A 19,534-nucleotide genomic window follows, 5' to 3' on the forward strand; every position below is an offset into this window, starting at 1 on the left:
GCAGAGTGGGGTGGGGTGGGGCTCATACTCCCGCCCCAAGCCTTCGGTCTCAGATGTTATCCGGAGCGTTGTGGTGGTGATGTGGTCCAGAACCACGTAATCCACGCAGAGCCGGAGAGGTGGATAGTTGAGGTTTGTGGGAGCAGATTGGAGCTGTTCTGGTTGACCCTGGTGGAGCGCAGAGAAGCCTGGCCTGGGCTTTGCCTTCCTGTGAAGGAACCATGTGGAGAGAGGGACATTGTGAGAGGAAGAGGGGTGCCAGGCCTTTCCCCCACTGATTTCATGGGGAAATTTGAGTTCAACTCGCAACGGGTGTCTCTTGGCTCACGCGGGAATTCGGCGTGTCCCAACGTGGAAAGTACAACTTCTGCAATCGGCGCCTCTTCTGTTTATTTCCTTTTTGAAATTGGTTTAGGAGATGCATAGCTCCCTTTTCTCTTAGGCAGGCAAAGAGGCTTGCCGTAAATACATTCAAGGAAAAGCGGTCTGAGGGTCAATCGTCCGCTTGATTCCCACTTCTCTTCTGGCGTGCGCCCTCCGTGCCGTGCTTCTTCTGATTTTGCTTCTCGCTTTGCGATTGTTCCGTTTGAAGGTGGCTTTCTAGACGTGGCTGGCATTTCTGGACGTGGACGCTGCTGGACGTGGCCCTCCGTGCTTCCCACCGTAGGTAACGTGCCTGTGTACGGCCACGTGTACGATGCCCGTCTGTGGTTCCACACTTTGGAGACGCTCCCTGACCTGTGTCCAGCTGGTAGAAATCGCCCTTTAGTGACTTTGTGAAATCTGGCATTTAAAAACAAAAAGAGGAATTTGGACTTTTTTTTTTTGCTGTGGACGGTGAACATAGGGCATCTTTTAGGACCGTTGGTGTTAAACTTGGTGCTCTCCAGATGTGATGGCTGGGGGAGGCTGTAGTCCAGCACATCTGGAGGGCACCGGGGAAAACTTCTTTACGGAAGGGAAATGGAGGGACGTCCAGAAGTGTAAATGGTCTGGGGAAAAGAGTTGTACTGTTTACGAGTGGGCTGATGGGCTGGGGCGGTTTCCCCCGGCCTGCCTACCTCGGGCGAGGCTTGAAACGGGCCCCCGTATCTGAGGAATGGGATTAAAATGATCTTAAACTCAGAGGTTAGTAATTCCATTAAGAGGCGTCTCAGTATCCACAGTTGTCGTGTGAACGGCGTGTCTGTTTCTGGTTATGCTTTTAAAACAAAAAAATATTTACAGTTGATTCCATTTAAGGCATATTTGTTCAGAGGAAGAAGCGATCTCTTGCAGAACCTGCACGTTCATAGCTATATCAACAAAGGAGTGTTTCAGCAAGGGGGGAAAACCAATAAAATATTAAATGTTTTCATAAAGGATGTCATGTTTAGTATGTTCGAGGCTGTAAATCGCCTAATCCCTTCACATGTCCGCAGATGTGCATTGTGTTAAGCAACCTGTTGAGAATCTGTAGCCGCGTATAATTCTGGGCCAGAATGAAATGCTCAGCAAAGAATGGATGAGTGTCTAATTATAGATATGGGTGTTTACATTATTTTTCTCTCCTGACTTTTGCCTCCCCCACTGCTGATTCTGTGAGTTCCAAGTGGTCCCGGCTTCATCGCCGGCTTGGGCAGCAAATCTAAATATAGAATATTCTTTTGCAACATCCGCCGTTTCTCCTGCAAGGATGTGTTTGGCACTTTGATTTCGAAACGTTTTGGGAAAGGTTGCCCCTTTGATAAAACGAAGGGAAGGGCGGGGAGAAGGTATCCTGAATTCAGCTAGGAAAAGTGTCGTTGGGGTTTGGCATTTTTTTGTTTTGGCTTTTGAAACGTGATTCTCGTTCTCTGGGTGGGAGAAATAACACGTTTTCTGCACCCGGAAGGGTTTAAATATGGTCCCATAGCTAGGACCAAGCTCACTCGCTGGTAGTAGATCTTGCAGGCCGAGAGGAGAAGTCTCAGTTCTCTGCCTGCAGAGTCCTCAAGGGAATGAGGCAGCGGAGAAATGCATCAGCAGCATCACCCCAGGGAAAACCCACGAGAGGCCTGTCTGGATGGGGCGGGCAGTGAGCCCGCGCGTCTTGGGTCCAACGTGATCCGCCCTCTCTGTGTTTTCGTGACCGTCCTGGCCGGGCTCTTCTGCAGGAACTGGGCTCTTTTAAGAGTTGCGCAGAAGGGAGAACTTCAGCTGGGGCAGCTTCTCCTTCTTCCACACGGCTAGCTGTGGGTCCCTCTTCGATCCGGACGCTGCTTTTGCAGCTCAAGAGATCTCTTTTACCCTGCTGTCCTGCCATCGGAGGTGACGTGCAAAACCAATAAAATCACACGAAGTGACCCACATGATGAAACAGGCTGACGGTGTGTCCACATGCATGTCTACTTAGAAGTAAGATTATGGAACTCGATGGGGAATTACTCCCAGGTAGCTTGTATAGCATCCATCCTCAACCTGGGGCGCTCCAGATGTGTTGGACTGCATCTCCCAGAATGCCCCAGCAGCTGGCTGGGGCATTCTGGGAGTTGCAGTCCAACACATCTGGAGCGCCCCAGGTTGAGGAAGGCTGTTGTATAGGATTGCAGCCCAAAAGGCAAATGTTGAAGCACAGCAGGGCAAACGTAGTTAGGAGATCCTTAAACGAAGGCATCAGTTGATGGTTTATTTATTTATTCACTTAGTCCCAGGCCAATTAAATGGACAGGATTCGTGCGCACCTCTTTGTGCAGCTGATCCAGGTTGCTGCCTCTTTTCATAGAATCATAGAATCATAGAATAGCAGAGTTGGAAGGGGCCTACAAGGCCATCTAGTCCAACCCCCTTGCTCAGTGCAGGAATCCACCCTAAAGCATCCCTGACAGATGGTTGTCCAGCTGCCTCTTGAAGGCCTCTAGTGCCTCAGTGTTACCTGGGCAGAGAGAGAGATCACAAGGTCATGAAACGCAGGCGGCCGTTTCTGGAGCCGGGTTTCAGCCCCGCTACGTAGGGCAGACCGGGCTCAGGAGGCTAAATGATTCGCGTTGGTGTCTGGGTTTCTTTTCTATTGCCAAGACCTTAAGGCAGCATGTGAAAGCAAGGATTGCAGTAGAACAGACAAAGCATCCATGGCTGGGAATGATGGGCATTGTGGTCCTGAACGGCATCAGGTCGGGGGAAGCTGCTTTAGATCCATTGACGTCATTGGGACTTAATGCTAGTTTTGGCTGACTTGACCCATTGCTTTCAGTGGGACTAAAGTGTGGATAACCTATTCTGTATCCGACTCCCAACGGGGGTGTCCTTTAGCCTAAGTGACCGGGGAGACCCGGGTTCAAGTCCCCCCACTTGGCCATGAAGCTCACTGGGTGCCTTTGGAGCAGTCACTGACTCTCAGCCTAGCCTACCGCACAGGGTTGTTGTTGTGAGGATAAAACGGAGAGGAAGCAGAGGACCACGTGCACACCGCCTTGGGCTCCTTGCAGGAGGAAAATCAAGCAGGATATCAATGCAACAGCAAATAAGAAAACGAATCGGTGTTTTCCAAATGTGCAGGTAGCTGAAGGCTTTCGGCTCTGCAGTGCGGACGTCCCGGGTGGGAATCCAGACAGCCGCTAAAAGCCCTCTGAGTGGCCTGCATGTCTTTTCAGGAACCGGACACTTTCCAAAGCCAACGGAATGGGGGAGGTTTTCGCTCTGGGCCCTGAGGGCTCTTCCTAAGCCAGGATTTTTTTCCAAAGGTCTCCCACCCACCCCGGCATCACCACAAAGGAGGCCCTGATCTGGGGTTTGGGGATTCCACAGGATTTCACTTTGCGTGCAGAAGGAGCCCAGAGCAGACCATAATCAGGGATAAATCCGACCCCGGCAGCCGAACAAATGAGTCAACCCTGAATCAAACTCCGGGTGGCCTTCTCAGGACGGTTTGGCAGGGTACAAGGATTGGGACCCCTCGTCCTAGGGAGTCACCTCCCGCACAGCGCCATAGGACTTGCTCCTGAGTCAACCTGCTTAGGGCTGTGCTGTTTGGGATATGTGTGCATGCGTGTTTCTGGAGAGGCTGCTCCCTCCTCCTGCACGGATCTTTCTCCCTCTCCTCCTCATCTTGCTTGTTTTCCTTATCAGTGGAGCAAATTTGCATCCTGACATCACCGTATGTTCTTGGAAGGCTGCAGAAAGCTCTCTTTCCCTGCATCGCTCCGACTTAAGGAGAACTCACAGGCGGTCTCCTCGGAGGAGGGGCCCGGCAGAGCGGTGTGAAATAAGAAGTCGTTTCTGGGGAAAACTTCCTTGTTTGCTCTGAATTTCAGTGCCTGCTGCTTCCTCTTGCGGCTGCAATAATCACACAATCTACCTGTTGTTTGCGCCCGGCCTATCTGACGGGAGATCTTCGCTGGAACTGCACAAGGCGGTTTTCCGGGGTCGGCCGGGGAAAATCCTCTCCCTGGCCTTCCTCTCTTCGAAATGAAGCAGGCAAAACAGGGTTGAGCCGCAAACCAGAGCCTGCAGAACGGCACGGGTTTGCCTTTCCGTGGAACGTTGTCCAGACATCGGAGGGGCCACGCCAGAGTTTAATGGGGGAGAAAAACCCTCTACGTTTTGTGCCTTCCAAGTTCGCTTGCCGGGTGAAACAAGTCGTCTCGCACCGTTTGCTGCACAGCCTGGAACAACTGAGTTGCGCTGTGTCAAAATCTCAGGAGCGGGTTGAGAAAAGCGCCCATGTAAATGTATAGAGCAGCCTTCCTCAACCTGGGGCGCTCCAGATGTGTTGGACTACAACTCCCAGAATGCTGGGGCATTCTGGGAGATGCAGTCCAACACATCTGGAGCGCCCCAGGTTGAGGAAGGCTGGTATAAAGCATCTCCTTCTATACCTAAACCATTGGGCATGTGAATGTTCGCCCATTCAGAGCGATGGGAAGCCCTCGCTCCGATAGGGCTTTGTGACACTGCCCTATGGCCAAGTCTCATTGACCCCTCAGAGGGCCCGTAGAGACGCTGCGTCTTGTCATTTTGGATCCTCTCCACTTCCCATTTTTTCCAGTCTTAAGTTCCGTTTTTCCTTAAAAAAAAAAAAAGTTCACATGAAAATCCATAACCCTTTCTGTGCCCATTTCTCCTAACATGGGTTTCTGCATGTGTTTTGCAACGGTTTTTTTTTGCATACTGGAATGTTCTTTTCCATTAAAACCCACATTTTTGTATGCTTTCTTTGATTGGAGAACCCTATCACCCAAATCAGAGAAGTGTTTCAAAAGATAACTTGAGATTCAATTTGCACAGTGGTTTGAAGTGTGAAACTTAAGTTCACGATAAATTGGGAACTGGACAAATTTCTCCCCACACGTTACTGCGTGATCCCTGATTGGTTGGATCATATAGCTGCCAAAAAAAATCCTTTAAAGAACACACACACACACACACACACACGCACGCACACACTCCAAAGCTGCTACTTGATTGGGGGGGGGGGAATGAACAGGGATGAAAATGGTACAAAATAATGGTACAAATTCTGGAGAACACTTTTAGACTCCTGGAAACTCCCTATGGTGCACCGAACACGTCCACTCGCAGGCACAAAATTGTCTTCACCCTGCGATTTAGGGCTCTCTCCTCGAGGAAGAAGGAGGAACAAAGGCTCAGGAGTGGATTTGTGCTCCTGGCTTTCTTCGCTTTTCTTGTGTTTCCCCTGAACATAATGACTTTCTTCCTTTCTCCTCCCTTCCCAATAACAGAGCTTATGAGAGTGGAAGTAAATACTTTCTTGTTCTCCAACTCGCCCCGGTCTTCCTGAGGACGCCGGGGAGCGAGCTTGCGACGTGCAGTGCCCCAGTCCCCGTTTTCCATTACGGGGAACAAAAGCCCCTTTCTGCCGCTTTCTTCCTTGTCCTTCTGGCTTTTTTACGTGTCTTCTCACGATCGCTTTAGGAAGACGGACGCCTAGGAGGCACTTTGTCCATTTCTGCTTGCCTCAATCTTCATGCTTGGCTCTTCCCTTCTCAGTGGGGCATGGGGGGTGGGCCGTTCCCCCTTCCACGGTTGCTTAAACCTCTTGTTCTCGTGCATTTAGAGCGAAACTTGATTTGAAGCCTCTTTCCGTGACGCAGAACTTGCGTCTTTGAGCGCAGAAGGCCTCACAGCCCACCCTGGTCCCATCGGTGTGATAGCTGAAGCCTCCTATGGTGACTCCTCTTTTGGAAACATTCCTGGTTTGCGAGATGGTGGATCAGCGGGCATTTTATTAAAAGGAGGGGGCGGTACCTTTTCCAAATACACATCCACCAACCCTTTTGAAATCTGCTATTTTTAATTTTTATTATTTATTAATGCACTGATATCCTGCATTTTTCCTCTTGCACGGAACCCCAGGCAACATAGGCCTTCCTCCTCCTCCTCCTCTTCCTCTTCCTCTTCATTTTATCCTCACAACGCCACTGTGAGGTAGGCGAGCGAGCTTCATGGCTGAGTGCAAACTTGAACCTGGGTCTCTCCAACCCAACACTGTCACCGCTACGCCACACCGGCTTCTTTCTTTCGACATTAAACTTTTTTAATAAAGAAAAGGGGTAGAGAGAGGCTTAGACTTTTAGGGCATTTGCCTGCCTTTCAGCCACGTAGGAAACTGCAAAGCGTCGCTGGAGATGCACCACCATTGTTTGGAGGGACTTGCGAGTAGTTTGAGAGACGTCATTTTCTACAGAGCTTCTTCTGTGCCTTGATCAAACAGGCCTTGCAGGTTCTTGACATGGTGAAAAGCCTGCTAAGCCTGTACCTCGCACACACTGAGCATCCGTCTGTCTTTTTTTCATACCACTTCCAACGGTCTAAAATAATAATAATACCGCTTGACCATTTAATGCATTCTTCCCCAACCAGACACTTCCGGATGTGTTGTACTACATGCTGGGAATTGTAGTCCAACTCATCTGAAGGGTACCCGGCTGGGGAAGGTTGATTGAAAGGTTCAATATGGTACCCGGAGTCGTTTTGATGAGAGGCTGGTCGCTCCTCTCCTCTTCCTCAGATACTTGGTGGGGTGTTTTCTTATGGAACTCACTACCACAGGATGTTGTGATGGCCACCCATTTGGATGGCTTTAAAAGGGGGTTGGATGAATTCCTGGAGGAGGAGAAGGCGGTCCATGGCTACTAGCCCTGATGGCTATGTGCTGTCTCCAGTATCCGAGGAAGTAAGCCTGTGTGCCCCAGTTGCTGGGGAACATGGGTGGGAGGGTGCTGTTGCACCATGTCCTGCCTTGTTGGTCCTTGGTGGGCAGCCGGTCGGCCACTGTGTGAACTGAGTGCTGGGTCTGATCCCGCATCAGGGCTCTTCTTACGATCTTAATGAGCGTGACCATAATTAGCTCTCCTCTGTTGCGTTGGGGGGGGGAGTCTCTGCCAGGCTCGTTGAGTGGCGCGTTCTAGACTAAACACTTCTCTGTTGGGAAAGGCTGTTCTGGCGGAGAGGCAGAGGGCGGCCGTCCAGTGCTGAGCGCCTTTTGGCTCTGTCTCCCTCCCAGCTCGCCCGGCGGAGGAAATCCGGAGTGGGCTTCCGAGTGGAGCGCTTGCAGGGTCTCCTGCGATTTCGGACCCGCACGCACCCCTGTGGCAGCATCCAGCCGAGGCTTCGGTCTTGGGTGAATGGCGTCCTGTCGCTTGAATTGGGGGATTCCAGGGGACGCTCGGTGCGTGTCTTGCAGCGCTGCGTGTCTGCGGGGGGCCCCTGTCTTGTCCACCCACCCCAACGTTTCACATGGGATAATACACCCTGCAGCGCAATGTTGCTATGGGTCCTGACCTTCTAATAAAGGGGGTGGCAACGGGGTGCCCGTGGGCACCAATAACCCCCCCTCCGGGCACGTTTCGTGGTGCCCACCGAGATGCCTGAGTTAAAAAGCAATAATGGACACAGTTTCTTACTAGTAGCTGGGCCACAGGTCTCTGTGGATGCTGAAAAGCAGGTTTGAGGGAGTATTTTAAAGCAGGGGTCCCCACCCCCCGGGCCATGGAAAAATTGTCTTCCACGAAACCGGTCCCTGGTGCCAAAAAGGTTGGGGAACGCTGTTTTAAAGTGTCTGGGCTCAGTCTCCCGCCCTGTGCCGAGCCACGCCTCCCAGGGCAGCCATTTTGTGGTGGTGCCCAGGGCGATTCCTCAGAAGGGCCCCAGGCGCTGGCCGCTGCCTCCTTCCTGTCCGTCTGTCGGCTCCGCTCCGCTCGGCCCCCACCGCCTGCGTTTGCAAGTAGAAGGGATGGCGACTGTTTTTAAAACTCCGGCTTCCTCTCCGGATGTTTTGGACGACAAGTCCCAGCATCCCTGTGCTTTGGCCACACTGGCTCAGGCTGCTGGGAATTGAAGTCCGAAGCAGATGGAGGGCTCCAGGGTAGCAGGCTCAGCCGGTCTGTGACCCCGCGTGGTCCTTACGTGGCCGTCTCAGGGTCTGTCCGCCACGGCCACCACAGTTGCCTTTGGCGACATCCGGATGCTTGGATCCGGAGGTTCTTCCCCACACTGTCCTCCGTCGCCCCCCCCCCCCCCATTTCTCTCCCTTTCTGAGCTTTGTTTGTTTGATGGCTGGTTGGGAGATGTTGGCTTTCGAATGAAAGCTCCCTTTGACTCTGGGAAACACAATATTTCCATCGTGAGGCCGAGACTCAAGGGATGGACGGACGGACGGACGGACAGACCGGCGGCTCCGTCAGCGCTGGGGCTGAGCTCCCTCTTTGCGGGGAAACGCGGCTTGTTTTGCAAAATTCGATTTACAGAGATCCGTCGCTAATCTCCTCTTCTGAATATTAGCCCGCTTAGTCCATAATCTGACGTTGGCAGCTGATCTTGTTAAGGGGCGGTTGAGCATCTGCTCCGGGGCGGGGCGGGGCGGGGCGGGCACACCCCGGAGAGCCCTTCAGCAATGCCGGGTGCTTTGGCTACTGACACCCCCCCCCCCATGCACTGAGTCCCGTGTTAGTGGCCAATGTGGGCTCTCTCTCTCTCTCTCTCTCTCTCTCTCTCTCTCTCTCGCACACGTGTTGGGCATCATTTTATCACCCTGTTTATCCTTGTGAGATGCCCCAAATGCAGGGGGCTACCGTGTGTGTGTATGTGTGTGCCTGGAGGGAGGGATAACCCCCCCCCAGCGACCCACTTCCCTCCCAGTGTGACTCCAGCGCCGCCCCGCTCTGACGCAGCGTCGTCCGGCCCTTCCTCTTAGAACTCCCACTTGATGGGTCCCGGAGAGACTTTGATTCAGAGTGGAGGCCTGTTTTAGGTGCCGGGGGGGTCTCTGCCCCCAACCGGCTCCCTCTCGGCCCACGTGCAGGGGTGTGGGGTGGGAGCCCCCCTGGCTCCGTACCAGGCCCTGGGGAGGGGGGGATTTCTCCACGAGGTCAGGAACGCCCCCCCCTCCCCGCATGCAAGGGCGGAGGGATGTGTCCGTTGCCACAGCGAGGAGCGCCACTGAACCCTTGTGGATGTAGATCCCCGGACCCCCTCTTCAGGGAGCGCGCCTCAGCGGTGGGAGCCCTGATTTGCAGCCGGAAATGGCCCCGGGTCCAGGCTCCAGGTAGGGCAAGGACATCTCCTGCTAGCTGCTGCCAGCCCGTGCCGGCGACACCCAGGGTCCGGCGCTGTCTCAGGCATCTCCCTGTGCTCTCTTCTAAAACCAGTCCTTGAATTCGGAACCCTGAGGACTAGAGCCTCACTTGGTTATTGAAGGGGAAGAGCTTTGCAGGCAGACGGCCCCCAGCTCCACCCCCCCCCCAGTGCCATTCTCTAGGCAGGGCTTGGAAAGACCCCGAGGAGCCGCTGCTGCCAGTCCGTGTCGGCAATACTAGGTTGGGCCTGACTCTGTATCGGGCAGCTTCTGAGGCCCCCAAGTACAGCTCATGGAGGAGGAGGAAAAGGCCATCACAAGGGCTACTAGTCCAGGTAGCTCTTTGCTCCCTCCAGTGTCAGAGGAAGCAAGCCTGTGTGCACCAGTGGCTGGGGAACATGGGTGGGGTGCTGGTGCTGCTGCACCCGTGCTCTGCTTGTGTGACCAGAGGGCTGTGGTCCAGCCTCTTCTAATCCGTCAGGACGAGGGGGGGGGGGGCACGGCTGGATGCTCCCTGCGCCTCGTTCCCCCCGGGCAGGATGCGTCCTTTGCATTCTCCACCTCCGTCTGCAGGCCAGGAGGCATCCGTTGACTGCCTCACTGAGGACTAGGCCCTTGCTATAAGGGGATAGAGGAAGACGGGGTGAAATGCCGGCGGAGGGCGGCCGTGACCCCCAAAACGAAGGGAATCGGGGGCCTGGGGTTCGAGCTGGCAGCCGTTGGCCCTGTCTGGGCAGAATGGAGTTGCTGGCGGAGGGGCCGGCAGAACGGGCCGGCACCCGCGTTTTGCCCTCACCTTCCCTGCTGCTTGATTCTTGACTCGCTTTTGATATTGCTTCAGGAGGAGGTTTTGCTTCTGCGGAGGAAGTAGGAGAAGGAGCTTCTCTCAAGGAGGAGTAAACATCCTGCTCCCTCCCTCCCTCCCTCCCCCCCCCCAATCACGAATGGGCCTTTGGATCCCCTGTCCAACCTCCGGCCCCCCTTTGAACACGTTCGGGATCCCTCTCCGGCCACATCCCTGACACGGCCGTGGAGCGGGGCCCTTTGGGCAGGGAGCGTTCAGAAGCGTTTGGGGGCTTATTTATTCTTTCTGGCAGTCCTGCAGCGCCTGCGTTCCCCGCTCTTCCTCTCCTTCATCCGTTGCCATGAAGACCGGCCGACCGAGCCATAAATAAAAGTGCCGCTGTTGAGCTGCATCAGCCGGAGGCTCGTGGCCAAGGCGGGGGGGGGGGGGGAAGGGGAGGGAGGGAGGGAGGCGGGGGGGATTTGGGGAGGGTGCCGGTGCCGGAAAGGCCTGGAGAAAAGCGGCCGGGGAGGAGCTGCTCCGTGACCCACAGGCAGCTCTTCCTCCGGCTGCCCCGGGGCCAAATGCCTCCCGGATATTCCCCGCGGCCTCCGGGCGAGACTCCGGGCCCCGGGAGCGCGGAGGACGCAGCAGCAAAGGGCAGGCGGGACAAGAGCGCACCTCCGCTTCGCCAGCCCTCGGCGGCCACGATCCCGGCGCCGCTCAGCAGGCAAAGGTGCCACCATGATAGAGCCGGAACCCTGCCATCCGAGAGGCAGTCTCGTGCGGAGGGAACCCCATGCGAGGTGGCGCACGTGCGCCCAGGACCCGAACGGAGCCATGTTGACCGGGGGGGAGGCAGGAGCAGAGCGTGAAATGGGCTGGGGACTTCAGCTCCCAGCATCCTTGGCCATTGGGCCGTGCTGTCCGGGGCTGTTGCGGTCCCAAACATTTGGAAAATGGCCTTCTGCTGAACCCGGGTCTCTGCGGTTTAGTTTTCTGCAATGGACTTAAAACGGGACTGAGGAAGGTTTTGGGTGCTCTTGCAATCGTATTTTACGATTTTAATTGCTGTGAACCGCCCAGACTGTTTCGGCGAGCGGGCGGTATAGAAACGTAATAAATAAATCATTGCCCGTCCGTCATGCCAGCCTCAGTCCAGAATTGCTCCTTCAGGAGATTTCTGCCTTGGAAAAAGCACAGGACCCCTCGTGGTCTGGCTGGATTCGGCCTCTGCCTGCCTGCCTGCCCCAGTTTACAAACACCGGGGGTGGGAGGGCAGCTCAACCTTGGCACGTGGCCGTGGCTTGCAGCGCGAGAGACACCTGCTGGCGGTGCTGGGTACTGCACAGCACCTTTCGGGGGATGTGATGATTGCTTGTCTCGTTAATTGCGGTGACTGACGACGGTTTTAGGGGGATTTTGCCTGGCTTCTGCGGATCGGCTGAGGAGCAGGGGACGGGATAAATAAAGTAAGAGACTCGTCCTCATGGTTTTCAAGGAAGGTCTAACTTAAGTGGGAACGTGGGACACCGCCTGACCCTGTGCCAGGCCCGGGGTCCGTGTCGCCCAGGCTTTCAGGAAGGGGTTTTACCAGCCCTCCCTGGAGAGGCCACCAGGGATCGACCTTCCGCCTGCAAAGCGGCCTGTCCCTTAATAATAAAGTAAGATTCTGGTCCTCATGTTTCCGAAGAAAGGTTCGATGTAAGTAGGAACGTGGGAAACTGCCCGATACTGAGTCAGACCCTCGGTCCGCCTAGCCCAATATTGTCGGCACTGGCTGGCAGCCGTGGCTCCAGGCAGGAGCCTTGCCTCGCCCTCCCTGGAGAGGCCGCCGGGAATCGAACCGTGGACTCTCCGCCTGCAAAGCGCGAGGGCTCTGCCGCTGGACGGGCTCAGGCTCACCTTGCTTCTTGTAACGGTCGCCCTTGCTTGTGGTCTTTTCAGGAAACCGAACCTCAGTGGCGCGTGAGCCAGAGGCGGCAGAGCGGGCGTTTGCCACCCCCGGACAGGTAAGACTCGCCCCCCTCGGCGCCCTCTTCCTCCTCCTCCTCCTCCGCCCCGTGGCGTGGGCCGCAGCCCCTGTGGGGAGCCTGTTTCTCTGGGCGCACATCCTGTTTGGGAACGGAAGGCGGCAGGGGGGAGGCTGGGCCACAGCTGCCGCAGGGGGAAACTGAGGCACGGAGGGACGTTGAAGTCGGTTGGCCGCCTCCTGGATTTGTTGACGGTCCGCAGAGGTGGCGGGTTTTTTTAGCCGGCGTGGGCCTCCGGTCCACGCAAGCCGCACCTTGCGTTTCTTAGAGTGTCGTTTCCCCCACGTGGGAAGATCCACGTGCCTTTAAGCAGTAATGCGTAATTATTTAATTAATCTCCTCACAACAAACAAACACACACACCCCGCCCCGGGTGCCGCCTTCCCTTGAAAAATCCCACCAGGCCCATAATCGCAGCCTTGTCAATCAGCCCCCGAAAGTGAAGCCGCCTGAAGATCTTGGCTTTGCCCGCTGGGTGGCAGAGCCGGAACAGAGAGGCAGGGCTGCTGGTGGAGCCTGGCGAGTCCTGGGGTGAGTGCTGGTGTCCCATAGAATCCTACAATCCTAGAATAGCAGAGTTGGAAGGGGCCCACAAGGCCATGGAGTCCAACCCTCTGCTCAAGGCAGGAATCCACCCTACAGCATCCCCGACAGATGGTTGTCCAGCTGCCTCTTGGAGGCCTCTAGGGTGGGAGAGCCCACAACCTCCCCAGCACCCTTTCAGGCTTCTTCTGGCCTGGGCCTCTGAGCGGTGCCAGGCAAACGGTTCCACCCACTCTTTTAAACTGTGGAACTCACTACTACAAGATGTGGTCACGGCCACTCATTTGGATGGCTTTAAAAAGGAGCTGGATAAATTGCTGGAGGAGACGGCGATCCATGGCTACTAGCCCTGATGGCTCTGTGCTACCTCCAGTATTCAAGGCAGTGGGCCTGTGTGCCCCAGTTGCTGGGGAACATGGGTGGGAGGGTGCTGTTGCACCATGTCCTGCTTTGTTGGTCCCTGGTCGGTTGCTGGTCGGCCACTGGGTGAACTGAGTGCTGGACTAGACGGACCTTTGGTCTGATCCATCCTCAGGGCTCTTCTGAGGTCCTGACGTTCCTCTGTGTACCTTCACTCTTGTGACCGTGTCGAATTAGATCCGTGAACGTCTCTAAACCAAATCGTTCCAATTTAACAAGGACATGGCATTAGATCAGTTTCATCCCTTGAGTTCTGCCGTTCCGATCTTCCTATTTAACGTTCCGTTAAGAAATGAAAGGTTCCAAACCCTTAAGGGATTTATTATGAAGAGAGCAAGAAGGAACTGATAGAAACGATGTTTTGTTGCGTACGTTCCTGTTGGCTCCTCGTTTGCCTCTTTCACCGGCTGAAGGGCGGGTGGCGAGGACCAGCAACCGCCAAAGCAGCAGGTGAAAGAAACCCAGAAATAAAAGCATCCGAGAATGAAGTCCGTAGTGTTTTACGGAGTGATTTCCCCTGCCTTCCCCGCCTTGCCCCAGGCCAGCCCCCAGCGAGACCTTTCTTGGGAGGCATCTCGAAACACGGACGCGGTAGCAGACCGGCCAAAATGGTCCCAATTTTGGCTTGGTGTCACCACGGAGACTGTGCGTTGGGAGACAGTGTGCCTTGGCTGGTGGATACGGGCTGGGCTCCTCCAGTCCATCCTTGCCGTGTGAAGGTGGGTTATCGCTGAGGGCTTGCAGCTGGGAAAACTCCCTCGTTCCACAGGAGAGAGATTCCCCCCCCTTTCCCCGCATCACGGACCCCCCGTCCCCCCCCCCATCGTGTGAAACGTGGCAAATAAGTCGGGAGGCGGTTACATGGGACGCGCAAGGGATCCCTCGCATGCCAGCTGAGAAACAGAAGCTTGTGGGTCAACCTGGGGGGGGTGTTGTGCGCATGTGGGGTGGGTGGGGTGGGTGAGCAAACGCTGCCAGTTATGCCCAAATCTGTCTCCCTCATTCTCCCGTAAAAACCAAGCGGTCCGAGGCCCTTTGCACCTCCTCCTCCACTTCCTCGGGTTCCCTTCCGCCCATAAAGGTGACCTTTTCCTGAACACCCTGAGCCCTCCGGTCCGCTTAGCCCGCTGTTTCCTCGGACCCATTAAAAGGTCAAACGCCGTACCTCGATGCGGATCGTGCCCGCTGGGCGGTTCCAGAGGCGGTCCTGCCTTCTCCCAAATGCCGACTTTCAGCCGAGCTCCTTCCGAGGATGTCCGGGCCGATAGACTGAGCTCACGCCAAGGACGTCCGGGCATAAATAGGGCCCGTGAAGGCACGTCCCGGCTTCTTCAGGTAGAAGGCTATTTTTAAGAGGGAACTCATTAGTCTGTGGCTCTCAGGCGTCCCTTCCCCGGCGTTCCCGTGGGGCGTCGCGTCGAGGCAGAACGTGCCACAAGAGGGCAGCATCCACCCGTGCGACGCAGTGGCTTGTCTTCTCCTCATAGCTGCCCGGCTTCGGGGCGGGCGCCGAGGGTCGGCGTGGCTGGGCCTGTGCCCAGGGCCCCCTGGAGTGGCTCCTCCTCCACAAGGGGGTGGCGAGAAGGAGGAGGAGCAGGAGACGCCGCAGCCTCCGTGCTCCCCGGCTCTCTCGGCCTGCCAAGGGAGCCAGGAGGCGGAGGAGCTGGTGATGAAGGCAGGCCCACGGAGGCCCACGGAGGGTGTCCTGCCCAAGGGCCCCCCAAAACCCAAATCCGCCCCCCTGTTTGTCTTCAAGAGGCTCCCCCTCTCTCCCACCTCTGTGCCTGAGGGCAGCCCCAGGTCCTGGGCCGCCTGACCTTCACCCCAAATCGGGGACCCCCATCGGCTCCTGCAGCCACGTTTTGTTCTTGGTCTTGAGGAAGAGCACCGGTGGAAAATAACGAGTCGTGTTTTACACGTTTTTTTGGGGTGTGTATGTGTGTTTACGCCTCTGCCTCTTGTGCAGTGTGTTCGGTGCGCTCAGATCCCGATGGAGCTGTGGACCTGCAGTCCCGGCGTTCGTTTTTCCTCTGTCCCGTGTCCCTGGTTTCCCGCCGGCCTCGTGGAACGAATAGCGCCGTAGGTTCTTAACGTCTTCTTTCTTAATAAATGCCTCTTTCGGCTGTCAGTTCAGTCAAATCTGGACGGCTTGCGAAACCCCCCAGCCAGGGGTACATCGTAAAGCACAACGAATCCGGCCCGTTTCCTCCCTCTTGGTGACAATTTGGCTCTATGAAGCGTCGTCCCGCACAGCCTGGAAATCGGAACTAGCGGGAACGGCCCCACGTTTGCTCCCAGGGCGTCAGGGTGGCCCCCGGCATCGGCCCCCCTGCTCCCTTGACCCCCGCAGGAGACGGAGTGACGGGTCCAAAGCCACTCGGTCAAACGGAGTCGCTGGTCCCTGGGCAGAGATTCAGGCCTGGGTCTTCCACCTGCCCACGGCCCCCTGCATCGTCCGGCGTTTTTATTCCAGCGGGCCTTTGGCACGTGAGCCGGGCTGTCGGGTCAGCTGATCCTTCGTATTTCTTCTATTGTTGTGTGTGTGTGTGTGTGTGTGTATTTTCCTAATGGTGTTAGTAACGTGTTTGTTTCAGGATCGTTTTTATTTTGAAAGTCTGGCTCTTTGTAATTGCTAGGATTAAAATAAAGAAGACTTTCTACATAGGGGCGAACGAGAGATTCCCGTAGCTTCTCACAACCGTCTTCCGCCACCCGGTGCCCTCTGGATGGGTGTGGACTGCAGTCCCCATGCTCCCCAGCCAGCATGGCCATCGGGATAGTATAGAGCCGGAAAAAGTGCAAAAGAAGGGCAGCTAAAATGATGAAGGGGCTGGAGCATCTCCCCGACAAGGGAAAGTTATAACAACTGGGATTGTTTCGCTTGGAAAAAAGGAGGCTGAGGGGAGACATGATAGAGGTGTACGGAATTTCGCCTGGTGCGGAGAAGGTGGAGAGGGAGGCATTTTTCTCCCTCTCTCAAAATACTAGAACCCAACGGGGTCATTATCCCATGAAGCTGATGGGTGGGAGATTCAGGACAGATCAAAGGAAGAAGGACTTCGTCACACAGCACAGAGTTAAACTGTGGAACTCACTTCCACAAGATGTAGTGTTGGCCACCCATTTGGACGGCTTTAAAAGGGGGTTGGATCAATTCCTGGAGGAGATCAATGCCTACCAGCCCTGATGGTTGTGTGCTATCTCCAGTATCCGAGGCAGTAAGCCTGTGTGCGCCAGTTGCTGGGGAACATGGGTGGGAGGGTGCTGTGCACCATGTCTTGCTTTGTCGGTCCCTGGTCGACAGCTTGTTGGCCACTGTGGGAACCGAGTGCTGGACTAGATGGACCCTGGGTCTGATCCAGCCTCAGGACTCTTCTGAGCTTCTGATGTTCCATGCTGGCCTCTTGACGCAACAGGACCCGACTTCCCAGACGCCTGAGGACCCTCTGTTACCTTTCCTGGCAGCCCCCCTCTCTATCCCTCCACCCCCCGGTGATAGTCGGGAGAGGCTCCCGTTCACCCCGCCTAACGACGCCTCTTGCTCCGTGCCTCTAATTAGGGCGCCGGCACTGGCTCAGGGAACACTGCTGCCCCCGGGGGCTTTTTTACTCTTGGCAGAAGGCCGCGCTCTCCCGGCTCCTGGCTCACTCCAAAGCAATGATCGGGGGGGGGGGCGCATAAAAATAGCCCTGGACGTCACGCGCTGCCAGTCCTGTCATGCCCTGGTATCCCGTGATGCTCGAGGCCGGCACGACGAGGCCAGCCGAGACGCTCCGGACTCCTGAGGCGTCTGCATATTCAACGCCGGCCCGTTTCTCGGCCACCGCAGGGGGTTTGTTGTCATGAGAGCGATATTTATTTTGCTTCTGTACCACTTGATATCCTAAAACCTGTAAACAGTTTGCATCAGAAATCTCTCCAATGACATACAGAAAACGGGTGGTAAAAAAACCAGTACGACAAATGATAAATACACGGAGAATGTTACAGCGAGAGGATCAGGAGAGCGGAGACGAGTCTCTGTCTGTTGAGGGTCCGGGAAAACTTGAGTGAGCAGAGGCAGATTCAAAAGGCGTTTGCAGTGCGCCCCCATTTCTGCCTCCCGAGGGTCCGAGAGAGTGGGGGGGGGCGCTGTCGAAAAGGCCACTCTCACTCGCCGTGATCTGGCGACACCTTGACCTGGTTTGCACCTGACCCAGGGTTTATTTCATTCTGGGCTGGCGTGATGCGCAAACCTGGCTGCGGTAACAAACCATGGTTTGTTAACTGCAAACAATCCAGGAAGAGAAGTCGTGTTTTCTTGCTGGGTGCGGAAGCTCAGGTTGTTTAAACCGTGGGCTTGTCATGACATGGGAACCCAGACTGTGGATTGTTCATGGGTCGTTTCGCCAGGCTACAGAATGCAAGTGTAGCTAAAAAACCGCCCGCTGTCAGAACGATGGTGCGGGAGAGGCATTTGGCATACAGGGACGGAGCGGGTGAAGGAGGAGGGAAGCAAACAGCCCAGGGATCAAGAAAACAAACCACGGTTTGTTGGATTGCCTTCCAGGCAAAACCTAAATAGGGCAGGATACAAATGTTTCAATAAAACCGATCATGGGTTAAATAAACCATGTCTTGTGGCAGTGAATTCCACCGGTTAATTCTGTGCTGTGTGAAGCAGGACTTCCTTTTACCCGCCCTGAATCTCCCACCCTTTGTGGGCCTGGAGGCACGTGAGGAGGGCAGCCCCGTTGCTGAAGCTAAGCAGGCCACGTGCAGCCACGGAAGACAGGTGGGGTGTAAATGTAAGAATTAATGAAGGAATGGGAGGAAAACCCCGTTGGCTTCTACTCTTGAGGAGAGAGGGGTTCAGCCCAGGCCCCGAGCCGTGCAGGATGGGACAGGAACTCCAAAGTGTTGGTGGACGGGCGGTGGGTGCTGGCTGGCCTGTGTCTTTGGGGAAGGTGCCCTCGTTCTCCCGGTTGGCACGGAATTGCCTCGGGCAGCTCCCACGCTCTCGTAGCCCAGAAGCAGCTGAGCCGGCCTGACACACTCCCCCGGGTGAACCCGCCTCGCGCAAGGGCGGCTCCCGTCAGGTGCTCCGACCTGCCTCGGCTGACTCAGCGCCTCGTCAGGAGCTTGGGCTGGGACAGCGGAGGCATGCGGCCGGGCGCCTGCCACGTTCCCGGAGGATGAGCCGGCCCGGTGCGCGTGCGCCTTGCGCCACCTCTGGGGATGACAGCATCACCCGGAGACGCCGGAGCTGCGCCCTCTCTTCCCGGCCTCTGTGCGGAACCGATCCGGCATTTAGCGTTGCCTTCCGTGCCGTGCGCTCCTAGGAGTCCCCAAGCAGCCAAAGCTCTCTGGCCGGTTTGCAAAGAGGAATTCTCCTCCCTCCCCCACCACAAATACAACACAATCGCATAATATAAAACCATCTGCCTACAAAATCAAGCGAGTCAGTTTTGCGCGATCAGCCCTAAAAACCTTGTCATACGCTATCAAGGAAAGTCTTAACCTGACGCCAGAAAGTCGAGGATGCTGGTGCCAGGCGGGGAGATCGTTCCACAATCGTGGGGCCACCACGGAGAAGGCCCTCTCCCTCATTGCCGTCCCCTGAACTTCCCTCGGAGGAGGCGCTTGGAGGAGGGCTCAGACGGGGACCGTCGCGTCCGGGCACGTTCATACCAGGAGAGGTGCTCCATCAGGGATTGCGGTTGGCAAGGGCGCGGCGCCCTCTCTGGCAAGAAGCACTTCAAAATGACCAGCTGGGGAAAGTGGCAAAGTGCTGCTTTGCAAATGGCAGGCCCTCAGTGGGCTCCCTTTGGCGGAGAGATGTGGATTGGGGCTCTGAAACTGGGCCCTGGGGGACGCGTGTGCACGGTGTCTGCCTTTTGCTCCTTTGCTGCCGCTCCTGACTTTGACCCTGTTCGGTGCCAATATTTGCAGTTTATCTCGTCTCTTTGCGACATGGTTTTAAGACTCGCTTCCCTGCGGCTTTATCTGCCGGTGCTTTCTGCCTCTCGCGCTTCTCTGCTCCGTCGCACCCGCCGGCTGAGAAGTTCCCGGGATGTAGAGATCTCGCACCTCTAACCCGGCGCCTGGTCCCGGCCTGGGAGTTTGCCGGTTCTTCTGCAGGCCCCGACAACTCTTCGGGCCGCTCACCGTGACCGGTTTCCGCTCCATCCGGGGCTCGGGTCACCTTCGTTCTGCCCCTGG

The 19,534-nt window shown here is 56.0% G+C and overlaps 1 protein-coding gene across 1 annotated transcript in view; it reads left to right on the top strand.

Annotated features, from left to right (window-relative positions):
- The window catches only part of GNG7 (G protein subunit gamma 7), a 62,972-nt gene that overhangs the window by 2,191 nt on the left and 41,247 nt on the right, over positions 1-19,534 (top strand). Inside the window, exon 2 of the mRNA XM_063147235.1 lies at positions 12,285-12,349. The gene's annotated coding sequence lies outside the window, so the exon portion shown is untranslated. The remainder of the gene's footprint in view (positions 1-12,284; positions 12,350-19,534) is intronic.

The sequence above is a fragment of the Elgaria multicarinata genome, chromosome 23 (genome assembly GCF_023053635.1).
Source record: "Elgaria multicarinata webbii isolate HBS135686 ecotype San Diego chromosome 23, rElgMul1.1.pri, whole genome shotgun sequence".
Taxonomy (NCBI): domain Eukaryota; kingdom Metazoa; phylum Chordata; class Lepidosauria; order Squamata; family Anguidae; genus Elgaria; species Elgaria multicarinata.